General features: G+C 39.1%; 1 pseudogene; it reads left to right on the top strand.

Annotated features, from left to right (window-relative positions):
• The first annotated feature begins 14176 nt into the window (after positions 1-14176).
• LOC129875328 (5S ribosomal RNA) lies at positions 14177-14296 on the top strand (annotated as a pseudogene).
• The last annotated feature ends 1922 nt before the right edge of the window (positions 14297-16218 follow it).

The following is a 16218-nucleotide window of genomic DNA, read 5'->3' as shown; positions in this document are numbered from 1 at the left end:
GAAGTATTTCACTATTTTGGAGCCTAAATTTTGATGCTGGTCACTTAATGTATATATTTGTACATTCAGGGGTACGACGGGGGCCTTGTTCCGCCATATGTTGTTGTTACTATTCTTAGAGGTCTGTAGACATATGTATATGTGGGTTGTTTGTGAGTTAGTTTCGATGTTGCCTATTCGATATGTTGTGAATGTTTTTGTTATAGCAGCCTTGTCGGCTCACGTGCCCTTTCATGATATGATATAAATGAAAGAGGCTACATGTACATGAAAAAGTTTTAAACTACTAGGGTGTTTGTATATAGTATCATATCACACACGGTTCAACTTAAGTGTAGTTGATAAATACGCATAAGAGGGTCCAGGTCGGACCCCAGTTGCAGCCTACGGGGTTGGGTCGTGACATAATAGGAGTCATTTCCTTATCCATTACCCCCGACTAGTTTGTTACTAGTTCCGATGCTACCGAAAATCGGACAGCATTTCCCCTATAACTTAAACTTCCCTAAGATTTCAATTCAGCCACAATATCAACAACCATACCAACAAAAACAACTAGAAGCATATTTACAATTAAATCACTTCAACCTTACACAATACAAGCTTCAAACAACTAGCTCCAAACTATGATAAAAAAATAGAGTTTCTAGTTTCCATTTTGCAAAACCTTTAACCATATGAAGCGGAGGTCGTGTGGCTGCAACCAGAAGCTCCCCCACCTCCTTTAGAACACTTTTAGGCCCTGCAACACACCACCACATGACCAGCAGCATCCCCCCATACACAATGCCTCATTTCGACTACAATTTAACTACGACGACTTCAATTTAGATTGTTTCTTTTGCTGAACATTTCTACCACGTTCTTACACTTACAGAAGAATAAAGGATGTGTAATACACTCTATAACAACACCATAAACTTCAAATTGAAAGGAAAGACCTTACCTTTCCCAAAATTCGCCAAAACTCGCCAAAACCCGCCTCGGAAACTCTTCTAACGCGATTAAAACATCGTGGCTGCTTGCTATCTGTTTGGTGCTGCTCCAAGCCACGATTTTATACTATTAATACCTCCATATCATCGTGGTATACTCTAGATAATTAATTCACGAAATAAAATTGGAAAACTCACCTTTTTTCTCCCAAATCCGAGCTCCCTCTCTCTAGCTTCAAGTTTCTCTCCTTCCTTTTCTCTAGAATTTTCTTGTAGTTTCTTTTTGGTAAAGAGAACTTAATGGATAAAGATGACTTAAAAGTCATCAACATATATATATATATAGTCTACCTAATTAGTGGGCTAACTTTCCAAGACTTGGGCCTTTTCTTTTGTTGGGCCTCAATATTACTATTATTATCATGGTTTTGAGCCCAACAAAACCATAAGTCTTATTAGTAATTCACAAACTAGTTTTTAAAATTCCCAATTTTTCCCTCGGCCTTCCTCCATATGTCCACACTAATTTTTCCATGAACATCACATTGGTACTAATTAAAATGAATAAAATAATTCACAACCTCATTCCTTGCAAGCCAATTTTTTTTCTCTTTCCAAATGCCCAAAAGTGCAGGATATAACATCCTTCCCCCCTTCAGAACATTCGTCCTCAAATGTTAAATAAAACCTTCTTCAAAATCTTACACAGACTATAGGGAAAATTCCTTCTATTGCAATAACTCATACTTGTTTCGCTTCCTTTACTTACTCTTAAGTTCTCTTATATTCTACCATAGGAAATATTTCTTATTCTCTCCGTTGTGCTACTTATATGTCACAATATCAGTAGCCAGTAACCCTGTTACCAACATTTTAATCTTTAGTCAAGTATAGCCTTTCTATCCTTCACAATATTCTTAATATCTCACGAGGTGTCTTATTAATACTTCATATCCGTCACAATTCTTTCTCCCTTGTACCCTTGTCTCAATCATATTGCTACTTCTTTTAACTATAGCTCATCCCACTTTATCTCTGTGTATCAATTCAGTCGGTGCCTTATTATATTGTGCTATCCAGATTTACCAGTCTTTTCTAAATCATCTTCTTAGGATTACAAGTCTTTTCCAACTTTGTTTTACCATACTAGTATCGACCTCCTAGTTTCTATTGCCATTAATTCAGCAATAAACTTATTTCTCAAGGTTAGCCACACCCGTGGTTTAGCCAAATCTCATCATTATTATGGGCAAAACCTTTCAAGACATACTATAGCCCTGTATCTCATTCTCTTTTTATTTGTAGAAAAATTTGGGCAGAGTTTCCTCTGTATTCTTTACTATCCCAAACCTGCACTCAGGAAGTACCAATAATGCCATACAAGGCCGACATATATATACATCCATATCATATCATATCATATCATAGCCACAAATGCCTCACAGGGCCAATATATATATGCTTATAGCATCTCTTATCCCAGCCACACAGGGCTTCCTACTGTTACACCGCACACTCTCGAGCACGGAATGTCTCTTAAGTTCTTTATACATTATCATATGAGCCGGATAAGATATGACACTATCAAACGACTCCAAGAAAAGAAGAATATGATACCCTATAGTAGAGAAGGTTGGAAATAGAGTCATAAGAATTCGAAAGGAATTGGAGGTCAAGTAATGAGTCGTAAGACTCGATTTACTTACGTAAGCTACTAATTTAGAAGTCTTATACACTTGAGTTGCTTAAGGACATACCAAGCTTAAGTAGCATGGATTACATAGGCTCCTAAAATAAGATGAGATTACGAACCCACGAGGAAGGGGAAAAGACGACACGTGGCAGCCAATGGAGGAGCGACACGTGGCAGAACCTCAAGCAAGCAGGTGATGAACCTACTTAGGGTCAAGTAGGTGATGTAGCTGCTTGGGGGGTGGACCCCACTGCGATGTGGCAGCCCCTAGTTGGCAGCATGATACGGGGGCCAATCATGGCTTGACACGTGTCAGCCCCTTAGGGGATGACATGTGTCACCTCCAAGTCAGCCCTTATATACATGTTAAATGACTCATAACTTCATTCCCTATCCAAAAACATTTGCAGCAAGCAAAGAAAAGAAAGCAAACCCTAGCTTAGAGAGAAAGTAGCGACGACTTGAAGAAAAAAATAGGTAAGTCATAATTTTGCTCCGTAAATTAATTATCCAGCATATACTATGATGATATGTAGGTATTATAAGTATTAAATCACGGATTGGTGCAGCCAAAATGGACAGCAACCAGTCCACACAGTTGCAGCGCGCTAAGAAGGGTTCTGAGGCACGATTTTGGCTAGTTTGGCCAATTTCGGGTAAGGCAAGGTTTCTCCTTTAAATTTGTACTTTATGGGGTTGTTATGGAGTGTATTATATACCTTTTATACTGATGGAAGTATGGAAAAATCTTGGGGATGCTTAGCGAAAGAAACAATCTAAATTGAAGTCGCCGTAGTTAAATTGTAGTCGAAGTGAGGCGTGGTGTGTTTGGAGGCTGCTGCTGGTTGGGTGGTGTGTGTTTCAGGGTCTAAATGTGTTCTAAAATAGGTGTGGAAGTTTCTAGTTGCATCCATATGATTCCACGCTTCGTACGATTAAAGGTTTCGCAAAATAGAAACTAGAAACCCTATTTTGGATATCGTAATTTCGAGCGAGTCGTTCGGAGGTTGTAATGTAAATGTTGCAAAGTTTTCTATATATACGAGCTGCTGGTTATTTTTTTTGTTTGCTGTAGATATTAGGGACATGATTGTGATTTTGGATAGGGCACATTATAGGGGAGGTGCTGTCCAATTTTCGTTAACGCCTTAACTAGTTAAGGAACTAGTCGAGAAGGCGAGCGAGGGAATGGGGTTTATGAATACTCTTAAGTAATGTAAGACGCTGAAAGGTCTAAAGAGTTTGATGTTCATATTGATTTCATTTTACCTAGGTTCACAAGATGACAAGGCGACCAGGACAAAGACTAACCCATAACAGACATGTAGAGCTATTCTTCTTTTCTTGTGGCATGTCTTAGGTATAAGTTATGAATAGTTTGTATACGAAATGTGGGAATAATTCCACTCATGAAACTCCAAGTGTAATTCATAAACTGTATTCACTTTGTAATGTTAAAACTTCGGTAATAGTTGAGTTATTGCCTTTCCAGGCTACTAGATCATGAACAGTAGTATATGTAAGCCTGTTTGTTCTTCCTTTTGGAATATATTAGGTATAAATGTAATGTCATATGATATGAGGTAGAGGTAGTTCCAGTTATAAGCTCCAGGTATAACTTGTGACTTTTATTTACTAACTCATATTAGAATTCTTAAAATAGTTGAACTACCCTCGAGTCTCCTATCTGCTGAATAATACTTGAATGTGTCAGCTCCTATTCCTAAAGTCTCTGCGACGAAAAATGTCTCTACTTCCATAAGCTGTTTAACCTTGTCTCGATACACGTCTACGATTCCTAAAACTCCAGTTGATATGCTCCGTAATGATGTTTAGAAGATACTTAAGACGATTACTACTCTGATCTTCAGGTGACGATTCACTTGACTGTTTCATTGAGTCTCAAATGATGACTTAGTTGCATATAGTTTCTCATTACTCTACTCGAGCACCCTGTAACCCATCTTCCTCCGAGTTCCATAAGAGGGCCGGGAACGCAGTCATGCCTACTTTTACTATTCATTCACCGAGTCCCGGGCCGGCTATATATATATGTATAAAGTATACGAGGGTGAAATGCCGTATACGATGATGCTCTTCACCGCATCCCTAGCCGAATATATATATATATATATGATGATATGCTGGAAAATGTGGATTGAGTCATATGTTCTTCGGCATTGTTTTAAAATTACGGATCGAGCCGAACGTTCCTCGGCGTATTTTACTGTATGATGATGGTACGCTATAGACGTACACTACTCTTTTACCGAGTCCCTCACTAAAGCGCCGGATACTTTATGTAGGCATGCATGTGAAAATATAGGGATACATTTGTGACCCCGAGCCCCAGAGTGGACCGGACATACTGTGATGATAAATGAGATGATGCCGTATACGATGATATGATACCATATACGATGACATGATAAAATGATATACATGATGATATGACGACACATGATTATGATGAAACGATTATGATACCGAGTTTACTAGAGGGCCGGGTACAGGGTATGATAAGGTATATGAATGCATGTCCTAAGCTGCAGGTACAATAATCTGTTAACTGTTATACATGTCTTCTGTATCCCCATTTCAGTTGTTGTTTCAGTTATGATATGTTATGCTTTATATAATCAGTACATATGTCGTGCTGACCCCCCGTTCTCCAGGGGGCTGCGTTTCATGCCCGCAGGTACAAATGTTCATTTTGGAAATTGGTCAGCTTAGGAGTTCCTCTCAGCTATGTCGGAAATGCTTCACTATTTTGCAGCCTAAATTTTGATACTGGTCATTTAATATGCATATTTATTTATTCAAGGGTACGACGGGGGCCTTTTCTCGCCATATGATACAGTTTTTATCTTATAGGTCTGTAGACATGTGTATGTGGGTTATTTGAAAGTTTGTTTTAGTTGTGCTCATACGATGTATTGTAAATGTTTTCGTAGTATGGCAGCCTCGTTGGCTCGCATGCCCTTTCCTGTTATGATACAGGCTAATGAGGCTACAGGTTCTTGAAAAAAAGTTTTTGACCCATTGGGGTTTGTATATAGTATTACATCACACACGGTTCAACTTAAGGGTAGCTGATAGATACGCATAAGGGGGTCCAAGTCGAACCCCAGTCGGGGCCTACGGGGTTGGGTTGTGACAAAAGTGGTATCAGAGCAGTTCATCCTTGGAATGTCTACAGACCGTGTCTAGTAGAGTCTTGTCTATCGGTGTGTTGTGCACCACATCTATAAACAGGAGGCTACAGGACATTTAGAATGTTACTTTCTTTCATATCTAAGATCCTGCGATAGAGCCGAGTCATAAGGAATAAAATTCCTCATACTAACCGGTGATTTTAGTAGGAGGACCACATCGATAGAAGCAAGCAACTGACGATATCAGAAGTTACACAGCACGCAGGTAAGCAAAGGCACGAAAGGCATATATCAGGTAAGGTATTGAAATGCGATTGACATATATAATTAAAAAGTGAAAGAAAAGGTAAACAAGAAAGTGTAGCAGGTGTAGCCTGAGTGGACATAACAGGTAAGTCCATTTCCATACTGTTAATTGTGGGCGCCCTGTGTGGCTGCGAGATGAGATGACATGACTATATATATGTGCCCCGTCTGGCTATAATCTGATGTGATCTGAATATATACATGTGTGCCCTGTGAGACATTGTTGGTATTTTCTGCATGCAGGTGATGAGATAGTAAGAAATATAGAGGAAACTCTGCCCAAATTTTCGTAGAAATAAAAAGAGAATGAGATACAGGACTGTAGTGTGTCTTGAAAGGTGGTGCTCACAACAATTATAAAATTTAACTAAATAAGTATGGCCGACCTCGAGAAATAAGTTAATTGCGAAATTAATGGCAATAGAAACTAGGAGGTCAATACTGGTATGGTAAAACGAATTTGGAAAAGACCTGTGACCCTAAGAACATGACTTAGGAAAGACTGATAGATCTGAATAGAACGATATATTAATGCACCGAATGAATTGGCACATAAGGATAAACTATGAGAAGTTATAGTTAAAAGAAGTAACAATATGATGAAGACGAGAGTACAAGGGACAAAGGATGGTGACAGATGTGAAGTATTAAAAAGACAGCTTGTGAGACGTTAAGGATAAGACTAACTAAGAAGGGTAACTAACCCATAGTAAGAATCGTGAAGAAAGTTAAACAGTGTTATACTATGGGATTGAATGTGAACAAGATACTATGTGAATATAACGAAGATTGTTATGAGAGTAAGAAAAGCCTAGTAAAGAAGTAATTGAAGGATACGGGGTGATTTAGGAAGAATAGAAGGGCAAATAGTGAATGAGTAAGAAGGACTTGCACAACTTTATAGGGAGAGTTCAGAATAAAAGGTCAAAGGGTAGCAAAAGTGAAAACGAGCGACAAGACAGGATGAATGCCAGGAATGACTTGTATACTAAGAGCAAATAGAGATAAACAAGAAATGTTTTGAAAACAAGAAAGGAAGGTCATGTTAAACTAATGTTTTTCGGAGGATATAGGAGTAATATGGAACTTTTTGAGCACAAAAACAAATGGACATAGACAAGAGGAGTGAAAGGATTACCAAGGGAGGCACTCGAGATAGATGTGATTAATTAAGTATGAGTATTGAACGAAAAGGGAAATAAATAGTTACAAATTGAAGGCATAGTACGATAAAAAGGTGATAAGATAAGTCCACTACTACAATGAAGTTGATATGGTTTTAAGCAGGATTAGAAGTGAGCCTTTAGCACACGACAAAGATGAAAGCTCATGAGGCATAAAGAAGTATTATGTATACGTGACTCCACTTTGGAGATTAGTGAGATCCTGCAAGGAGAGAGAATGTCGATTTACAGAACAACTGCTGCATTATGAGGTTATTAGAAGGATAAGTGTTATCCACTGGAATTAGGCTAGTGTTATTATGAAGCTCGAAACACGGATCATCAAAGTATAAGTACTCTCGAGTGGAGGGTTTGAACCGATCATGGGCACGAGCCAATTACTGATTGGGATGAATGGAATATGGCTTTGAATGCACTGCTACATTACGAATGTTACTCGAGTACCAAACGTCAGATGAGATTTTATATGATATATTGCAAATACCAAAGCACCCTATGGTTGTGCTAGGGGTTCTTATAAGAGCAATCAAATGTATGGACGATCTAACAGAAGATGTGGACATGGTGCAGCATGTTAAAAATGTTGGAGTAGAATCATTTGCGTGTGAATAGCTGAAAATAAACGACGGATGACATGGGTACACCCTAAAAGGGGGGAAGTGGACAAGACAAGTACAAGTGTAAGAAAATATCAACTGACGCTATCGTATGTAAATGGGAACGCTTAAACTTTAAACGAGATTCCATAAGGGATGGACACGATCATACCCTCACTGATGCATCAGATTTTGTCAAAACTTCGAAGTTAAGCGTGCTTGGGTGAGAGTAGCACTGGGATGGGTGACACCCTGGGAAATAAAAAAGGAAACGAAACAAGTATGACAGAAGAGACTGTAAATGAGCGGTAGTACAATGACGCATATAGAGCAGAGTAAGCAAAGAGCAAGAATGATTAAAACTAAAATGGAACACACTTCATGCAAATAGCACAAGAATAGTTGTGCGGCCTATGAACATTAGCATATTAAGAGTAAGATCAAAGGATTACTCGATAAAAAAAAGTCGGTAATAGCAGTGTGATGGCCACATTTAGAATCGATTAAGGAAAAGTGTAAGATGGTTCGAGGCAGAACTAGTAAGATATAATCGATATTAAGGACAAAAGCCATAGTGGAGCCTTGACCTCGACTGAAGGAGGTAAGCCGCTAGTATAGTGATGCTAAGGCATTTTCTGAATTTCTCTAAGTACCTACACACATTTGTGTAAGAATTAAAACCTTAATACTTTGCTATAAACATGGAATGCACTAAGGATGTGAAAGAATACATGAATAATTAAAAGAGGACATCATCAATATGAGCATTGGTATGCATGGCCAATATCTCTAAAATATGAATAAAATCTCAAAAAAGTTTAAACATCATAATCATGTCAATGCATCAAAACATCATCATGAGAAATTTTACGTTTACATATAACTTTTGTGTGGAATAGGAACTTTAACGGACATTTAAGAACATGCGAACTATAACATGGAATCCAATGCACTGGATCATCATAGCTCCTCATCATTCATTACTTTTCATGAGTAAATCATAATCCTTGATAATTATTCATAAAACATTTATTAAAATGCTTCATAGTTCTTGATAATAAATCCTTGAAAAATATATGAAAATTGAATATTGCATGGGTCATTAAAATTAAACCTGGAATCATACAATATAATGGAATTTATGTGTCACGACCCAACCCCGTAGGCCGCGACTAGGGTCCAACCTGGACCCCCCGTATATCTAGCTATCAGCTGTGGTCAAATTAAAAATTAAATAAAATAATATTATGTAATAGAGCCCCACTGGGCGATAACATTTTTATAAACCTGTAGCCCTTTTCGTTTGTATCACAACATGACAGGGCACGCAAGACGATAAGGCTTCCATAACATAATAACATATATCATATATCATGTGGACACAACTAAATCAAACTGACATACACAACCCACATATACATGTCTACATACCTCTAAAAATATAAATGACAATATATGGCAGGACAGGGCCCCCGCCGTACCTCTGAATAGATGCAATAATTTTACACATCAATGGTCTGTATAAATAACTAGGCTTCGATACAATGAGGCCTCTTCCAATTGAGCTGAATGGAATCCTAAGCTGACGGACTCCCAAAACCTGTACCTATACCTGCGGGCATGAAATGCAGCCCCCCAAGAGAAGGGGTCAGTACGACATATGTACTGAGTATGTAAAATGTAACATAGTACAACTAGAGTTATATCCAAAATAGAGAAGCAGGGGAACAAATTATCAAATCAGAAACATGTACCAGTACTCTGTGAATCACAAAGACATGCATGCTTAAATTTTCAATATAGCCGGCCCAGTCAGGGGTCCGGTGAATCATATATATAGTATCAGTATCAGGCCCCATGCCATCGTCACCTTATTACAACACATCATCATAGTATTAGTATCAGGCCCTAAGCCATCATCACCTTATTACAACACATCATCATAGTATCAGTATCAAGCCCCAGGCCATCATATATATACATACGGATGCCGGCCCTCTAGCGAGGGACTCGGTGAATAATGTAGTGAATTGCATGAATCTGACAACTGGCCTGGGACTCGGAGAAGAAGTGTTATAGTATGCACGAGTAGAGTAGTGAGAAACAAAACACAGTTTAAATCATTATCTGAGACTCAATGAAGTTATCAAGTGAACCCTCACCTAGGGATCAGGGCAGAAGGTATCTGACGTATACTCTCTAACTGTCACTAAGGACTATGTAAAAAAGAGTTTTTGGAAATCTTAGACATATACCAATGTGAAATATCTTATAGCAGTCCGAGCATTAGTTATCTCAGAGCCTTTCTTTTTTACAAACAAGAGCTTAGTCGAATCAATTGTTATACAGTCATATACAAGACTCGAAGATGGCAACTTACTACTTTAAAGTTTAACATTCAAAAGTGAGTAAGGGTCCTGAAGTCATATTCAGAACATGGGAATGGAATTACCCCCAAAGCTCATATCATATCCTGCTTACATCTAAGACATGCCAAAAGAGAAAAGATAGGCTTTACATACCTATACCAAAAACATACCAAGAGAAGCTTCACATACCTCATATGGACTCCCCTTAATCGTGTTCACGTCGTTTTCCTCGAAACCTATTTAACATGAAAGTAATGCAAGTGTTAACAACCTTAGAGTTTTCAGCAACTTAGACTACCCATGAGTATTCATAGCATTCATCCCTTCGCTTGCCTTCTCGACTAGTTCCTTAACTAGCTAAGGCGTTAACGAAAATTGGGCAGCACCTCCCCTATAATGTGCTCTATCCGAATTTCCAATCACACCCTTATAACTACAGCCAACCAACAACAACAACATGCAACATATATACAAGCAATTCACACCAACCTTACACAATACAAACTCCAAACAACTCATTCAAAATTATCAAAACATGAATTCTGGACAACTTACTGTTTTACCTTGTCGCTTCGTTTCGAAGGGGTAATTGAGGGAAACAGGAATTATGTCCTTTATAAAAGTTATATACATGTGTCTTAAGGTCGCATAAAATTTCAAATCAACCCTATATCAATTCTTTACAAAATGATATGCCCAAAATACCAACAGCAGTCCGTGTAAGATTTTGAAAACCAAAATCTGGGCAGTACCTCCTCTACACTTCATCACCCTTTTTCGAGAAGATAAAAGGAAAAATGGATTTTAAAGGATAAATAAAAGTTATAGTACTATGAAATACCTTCACAAAACATATTGAATCACCCGAAACGAAGTTATACCCAAGAAGTTATACCAATATTACTAACAATTATCCCTTCCAAAAATGGGTTTGTTAACTAGTTTTTAACGTTTTCCCTCTTTGTTCTTTCAACTTTCTCTCAAGTTCCAAGCTGAAGAATTAATTCCGTAGACATCGTAAGATACATATATACACCTCCACGTGCTTAGCGAATACTGTAGATAATTAATTCACGGAGGAAAAGTGAAGAACTCACCTTTAATTCTTCTAAACCATGGCTGCCTTGTTGTTTTGTTCTTCACGTTTTTGTTCCTCTCTTTGGATGAAGTTTTGGACAAAAAAAGAAGTCCTTAGTCACAATACATGTAGATATATGTTGCCTTAGGGGGTGACACGTGACATCCCTTAAGGGTGACATGTGTTCGGCCCCCATTGGGCCAACACATACATGCTGCCAATAAGGGCTGCCACGTGGCATGGGGTCCACCTCCCCCAAGCAGGTGGGTCACCTACTTGACCCCAAGCAGGTGGGTCACCTGCTTTCTTAAGTTTCTTCCATGTGTCAGCTTCCTAGGCTGCCATGTGTCGTTGTATCCTTTTCCTTGTGGGTTCGTAATCTCGTCTTATTTTAAGAGCCTATGTAATCCGTGCTACGCAAGTTTGGTACCTCCTCAAGTAGCTTAGGTATGTAAGACTTCTAAGGTAGTAGCTTACGTAGGTAATTCGAGTCCTACGACTCATTTCTTGGCCTCTAACTCTTTCTGAATTCTCACGACTCTATTTCCAACCTTCTCTACTATGGGGTATCACATTCTCCCTTCCTTAGAGTCGTTTGATAGTGTCATAGCGTATCCGTCTCACAACTTATGAGACATTCCGAGTTTAAAAGTGTAGGGTGTAACATCCTTCCTCCCTTTAGAACATTCGTCCCTGAATGTTAAACAAAACTTCCCTTAGAACTTTATACAGACCGTAGGGAGATTTTTTTCTATTTCCCCAACACATACTTCCATACAAGTACTTAATATACGTATTTTAGGAGTTGGGGTTACTTGTAGACATCGGGAACAGGTGTGAATACTTGTGTTTCATGTTCTCTTCAGTTTCCTCGGTCATCCTCTTTCTGGTTTTGGTTTTTCCACCGTATCTTGACGGAAGGCACGTCTTTAGTCTACAATCTTCCAGTTTGCCAATCTAAGATGGCGATAGGTTTTTTTTCTCATAGGATTCCATCTCCTGGACATCAGCTATGCAATATACCCTGGGTGACTCATCAGTAACCTTGCGAAGTATTCTTATCTGATGGACTGGGCGTATAGTTTCTAAATGAGGTGGTAAGCTCAACTTACCAGCCACGTTGCCCACCTTATGAGTAACTTGATACAATCTAATATATTTTGGGTTAAGTTCCCTTTTTGGGTGACACCGTTATGAACATCCAATCATCAATTTAAACTCTGAATGTCAATGTCGATTATCTGTATATCATTTCTGCCGACTCTAGGTTGTTAGTCAATAGTTTGCTTAATATTGTTTGGCCTACCAGCTTAGTCTTTTCCCCAACAAAGGGATTTATACACTCTGCCTTACAACATCTTGTAGGGGGTCATCTGGATACTGGAACAGTAGCCCTTCTCGTAGGCAAACTCAATAAGTGGTGGATGGTCATCTCAGTTACTCTTAAAGCCAACCATATAGGCCCGCAATATACCTTCTAACGTCTGATAGTATGCTCAGTCTGTTCAGCATCTTGAGGGAAAAACTGGGGTACTAAGATCTACCTGTGTTCCCAATCTCTTCTTGGACTGATGTCCAAATGTTAATCATAATTGAAGTCCTTCTATCTAAGATATTAGCTGGGGAAACATTACTACCTCCATGTTCTATAACTCCACCTAAGATCTACCGCATAGGTTTTGTTGCTTGAAAGCAAATGGGCTGATTTGTTAGCCTACTCGCAATAACCCGTATATCACCCTACTCTTATAGAGTATAAAATAGGTTCATAACAATTTTGATAATTTGGGAACTGTTAGCCTCATATAGTCCTTCTCGACTCTTTTCAGAACCTTAATTGGCATTCTATCTTTTGGGTTCCCCCTTTTTTCCCATCCTTAGGGTTGGCTACTGAATAATGTTGCAGTCCCTTATATAATGGATCTCGTAGTCGTTCTGTGCTTTGTTTAGCATGATCTGGTATAATTCTGAAGGAATTTTGGCGTATATACTCGCCATCCTGTAGTAATCGGCTAGTTCTGCCAGTTTTATTTAAAATCTTTCACAATTTCCCTTACCCCCACTTGTAATCCTCTAGACCCATTATCTTGTGTCATTCTTTACCTTTACAAGATTATGAGAGGGTACAAGAAATATCCCAGTGCTACCTCGTTAGTTCTCATGTCTTACCTTGCCTTTTTCTCCCTTATACTACATTCGATATTGGGGTAGATCTTTGGCCCAATCGTGGCCATGTCTTACCTCACCCGTAGTACTAATTCCATCTCGGTAGTTTGGCTTAACCTATCTTTGCATCTCTTGGTAGTTAATTGTAACTTGGGCTCCTTCGCCTGGGAATATAGCTGTGGGGACTCCGTAAGGTCCTACCACTCATTTACCCTACAATGTTACACCTTCCTGACTGAGTAGGTAGCCTTTTATCGAAGGAGCAAGGCATAATATCGTTAATCCACAAGTAACATTCCCTCAAGCGTCATCTGGCGCTGGAGTGCAAAGTGAGTCTTGTAATCCTGGTCATACAGTGGAATTTTTGACCTTAGGTATTACTTCCTGGCTTTCATAAATTATATCAACTAGTACCCTTACCTTTTTGGGTTTTGCTTTTCAATCCTTAGAGTTGGCTGCCAAGTGGTGTCGAAATTCTATCGCCCACTGGTCCGTATAGCTATTCAGTCATTTTCCTATCATTAACTAATACTATGTCGACGAACTGCGACATTCAAGTGCGCCATCAGTTAGCAGTTAGCTAATCCTTCTTGTCTTGCTTAAATCCTTTTTACAATACCCACAATGTAGCGTATAGTACTCCGAGAACATAATTTTGTGTCGTTTCTCCACCGCTAGTTCAGATTCTTCCACCTCGTGCGATCATACCAGCACTAACGCATTAAGTTCCATCAGAATTTCGAAGTTAAACGTGCTGGGGTGAGAGTAATACTAGGATGGGTGACCTCCCTGGGAAGCCTTCATGTCTCATTTCATTGTAACCCTTGCCATAATGTCCGAGGCACTCAACTTAGCTCCAAATTTACCTCAACATTGTCTCGCGAGTCTTTATGTTTCGTCTTGTCTTTTCCTCTGTCATCTTGCAATCGTCATAAAGGTAGATCTTTAGTTCCACCATGACCATGTCCCTTTTTGGTCATTTTGGTCTAACAGGTTGTCATTATCCTTCATAATGTCTCTTGAGTTGGTCGATATCCTTTCATGGTTACACCTTTTTGTTTTTATACACCACCGCTGTTACACCCCACACCTTTTAAACTCAGAATGTCTCATAAGTTCCTTGGACATTACCATATGAACCGGATATGCTACGACACTATCAAATGACTCCAACGAAGGGAGGATGTGATACCCCATGGTAGAGACGGTTGGAAGGGGAATCATAAGAGTCCGGAAGGAATAGGAGGCCAAGTAACGAGTCGTAGGACTCGACTTATCTACGTAAGCTGCTAGAAATCTTACATACGTGAGTTACTTGATTACATATCAAGCTTACGTATCAAGGGTTTCATAGTCTCTTAAAGTGAGACGAGATTACGAACGAGATTACGAACCCACGAGGAAGAGAAAAAAAAAATTGCGGGGCAGCCAATGGGAGGGTGACACGTGGCAGCACCTGAGCAGGCAGGTGACCCACCTGCTTGGGGTCAAGTAGGTGACCCACCTGCTTGGGGGAGGTGGACCCCACTGCCACGTGGAAGCACCCCATTGGCCGCATGTTGAGGTGGCCCAATAAGGGGCTGACACGTGTCACCCTTAGGGGGATGACACGTGTCACCTCATATATATATGTATATATGCTTCTTAAGCTGTTCATTATCCAGAAACAGCAGCTAACATAGAAAAAAAAAACGTGAGAAGAGGCAGCCATGGTTGGAGAAAGTTTAAGGTAAGTTGCTTAATTTTCTTCCGTGAATTAATTAGCTACGGTGTTCCTTAAGCACGTGGAGATGTATATATGCATATATATGTATATTATGATGACTAAGAAGTCATTTCTTCAGCTGTACACTTGGGAAAAATTGGACAGAAACGTGAGAGGAAAAATGTGAAGAACCAAAAGGAACAAGGCAGCAACGTTTTTGAAGAATTAAAGGTGAGTTCTTCAATTTTCCTCCGTGAATTAATTATCTACAATGTTTTTCAACCATGTGGGGGTGTATACATGTGTCTTAGGATGCCTAAGGAACCATGGTTGCAGTTTACACTTGGAAAGAAATAAGAGAAAGTTGAAGCAGAAAACGTTAAGAAATAATTAACCAACCCGTTTTTTTGAAGGGACTATTGTTAGTAATATGGGTATAACTTCTTGTGTACAGTTTCGTTTCGAATGATTTAATATGTTTTGGAAAGGTATTTCAGAGGCCGATAACTTTTGTTCAGACTCTAAAATCCATTTTTACTTGTAGCAGCTCGAAAAATGGTGATGAAGTGTAAAGGAGGTACTGCCCAGATTTGGTTTTGGAAATCCTACACGGACAGCTGTGAGTATTTTGGTCATATCGTTTTGTACAAAATTGATGTAGGGATGATTCAAAATTGTTTGCGACCCTAAGACACATGTATATAACTTTCATGAAGGACGTAAATCCTGTTTCCCTCCATTACCCCTTCGAAACGAAGCGACAAGGTAAAATAGTAAGCTGTCCAGATTTCACATTTTGGATAGTTTTGGCGAGTTTGACAAGTTTAACGTAAGGTAAGGTTTCTTCTTTAAATTTGAGATTTATGTGTTCTGATGGAGCATGTTACACTCCCTATTGGTGGCTCGAAATATGAAAATGGCTTAGAAATACTTGGCGTTCGGAATAAACTAAAGTGTAGTCGTTATAGTCGAATTGTCGTCAAGGTAAGGCGTTGTTCTTGTGAGTTGCTGCTGCAGGGGTGTGGTGTCTT

Source organism: Solanum dulcamara, chromosome 11, assembly GCF_947179165.1.
Source record: "Solanum dulcamara chromosome 11, daSolDulc1.2, whole genome shotgun sequence".
NCBI lineage: Eukaryota > Viridiplantae > Streptophyta > Magnoliopsida > Solanales > Solanaceae > Solanum > Solanum dulcamara.
Note: the sequence above shows the minus strand (reverse complement) of the source record. Positions and strands in the feature narration are given on the sequence as shown.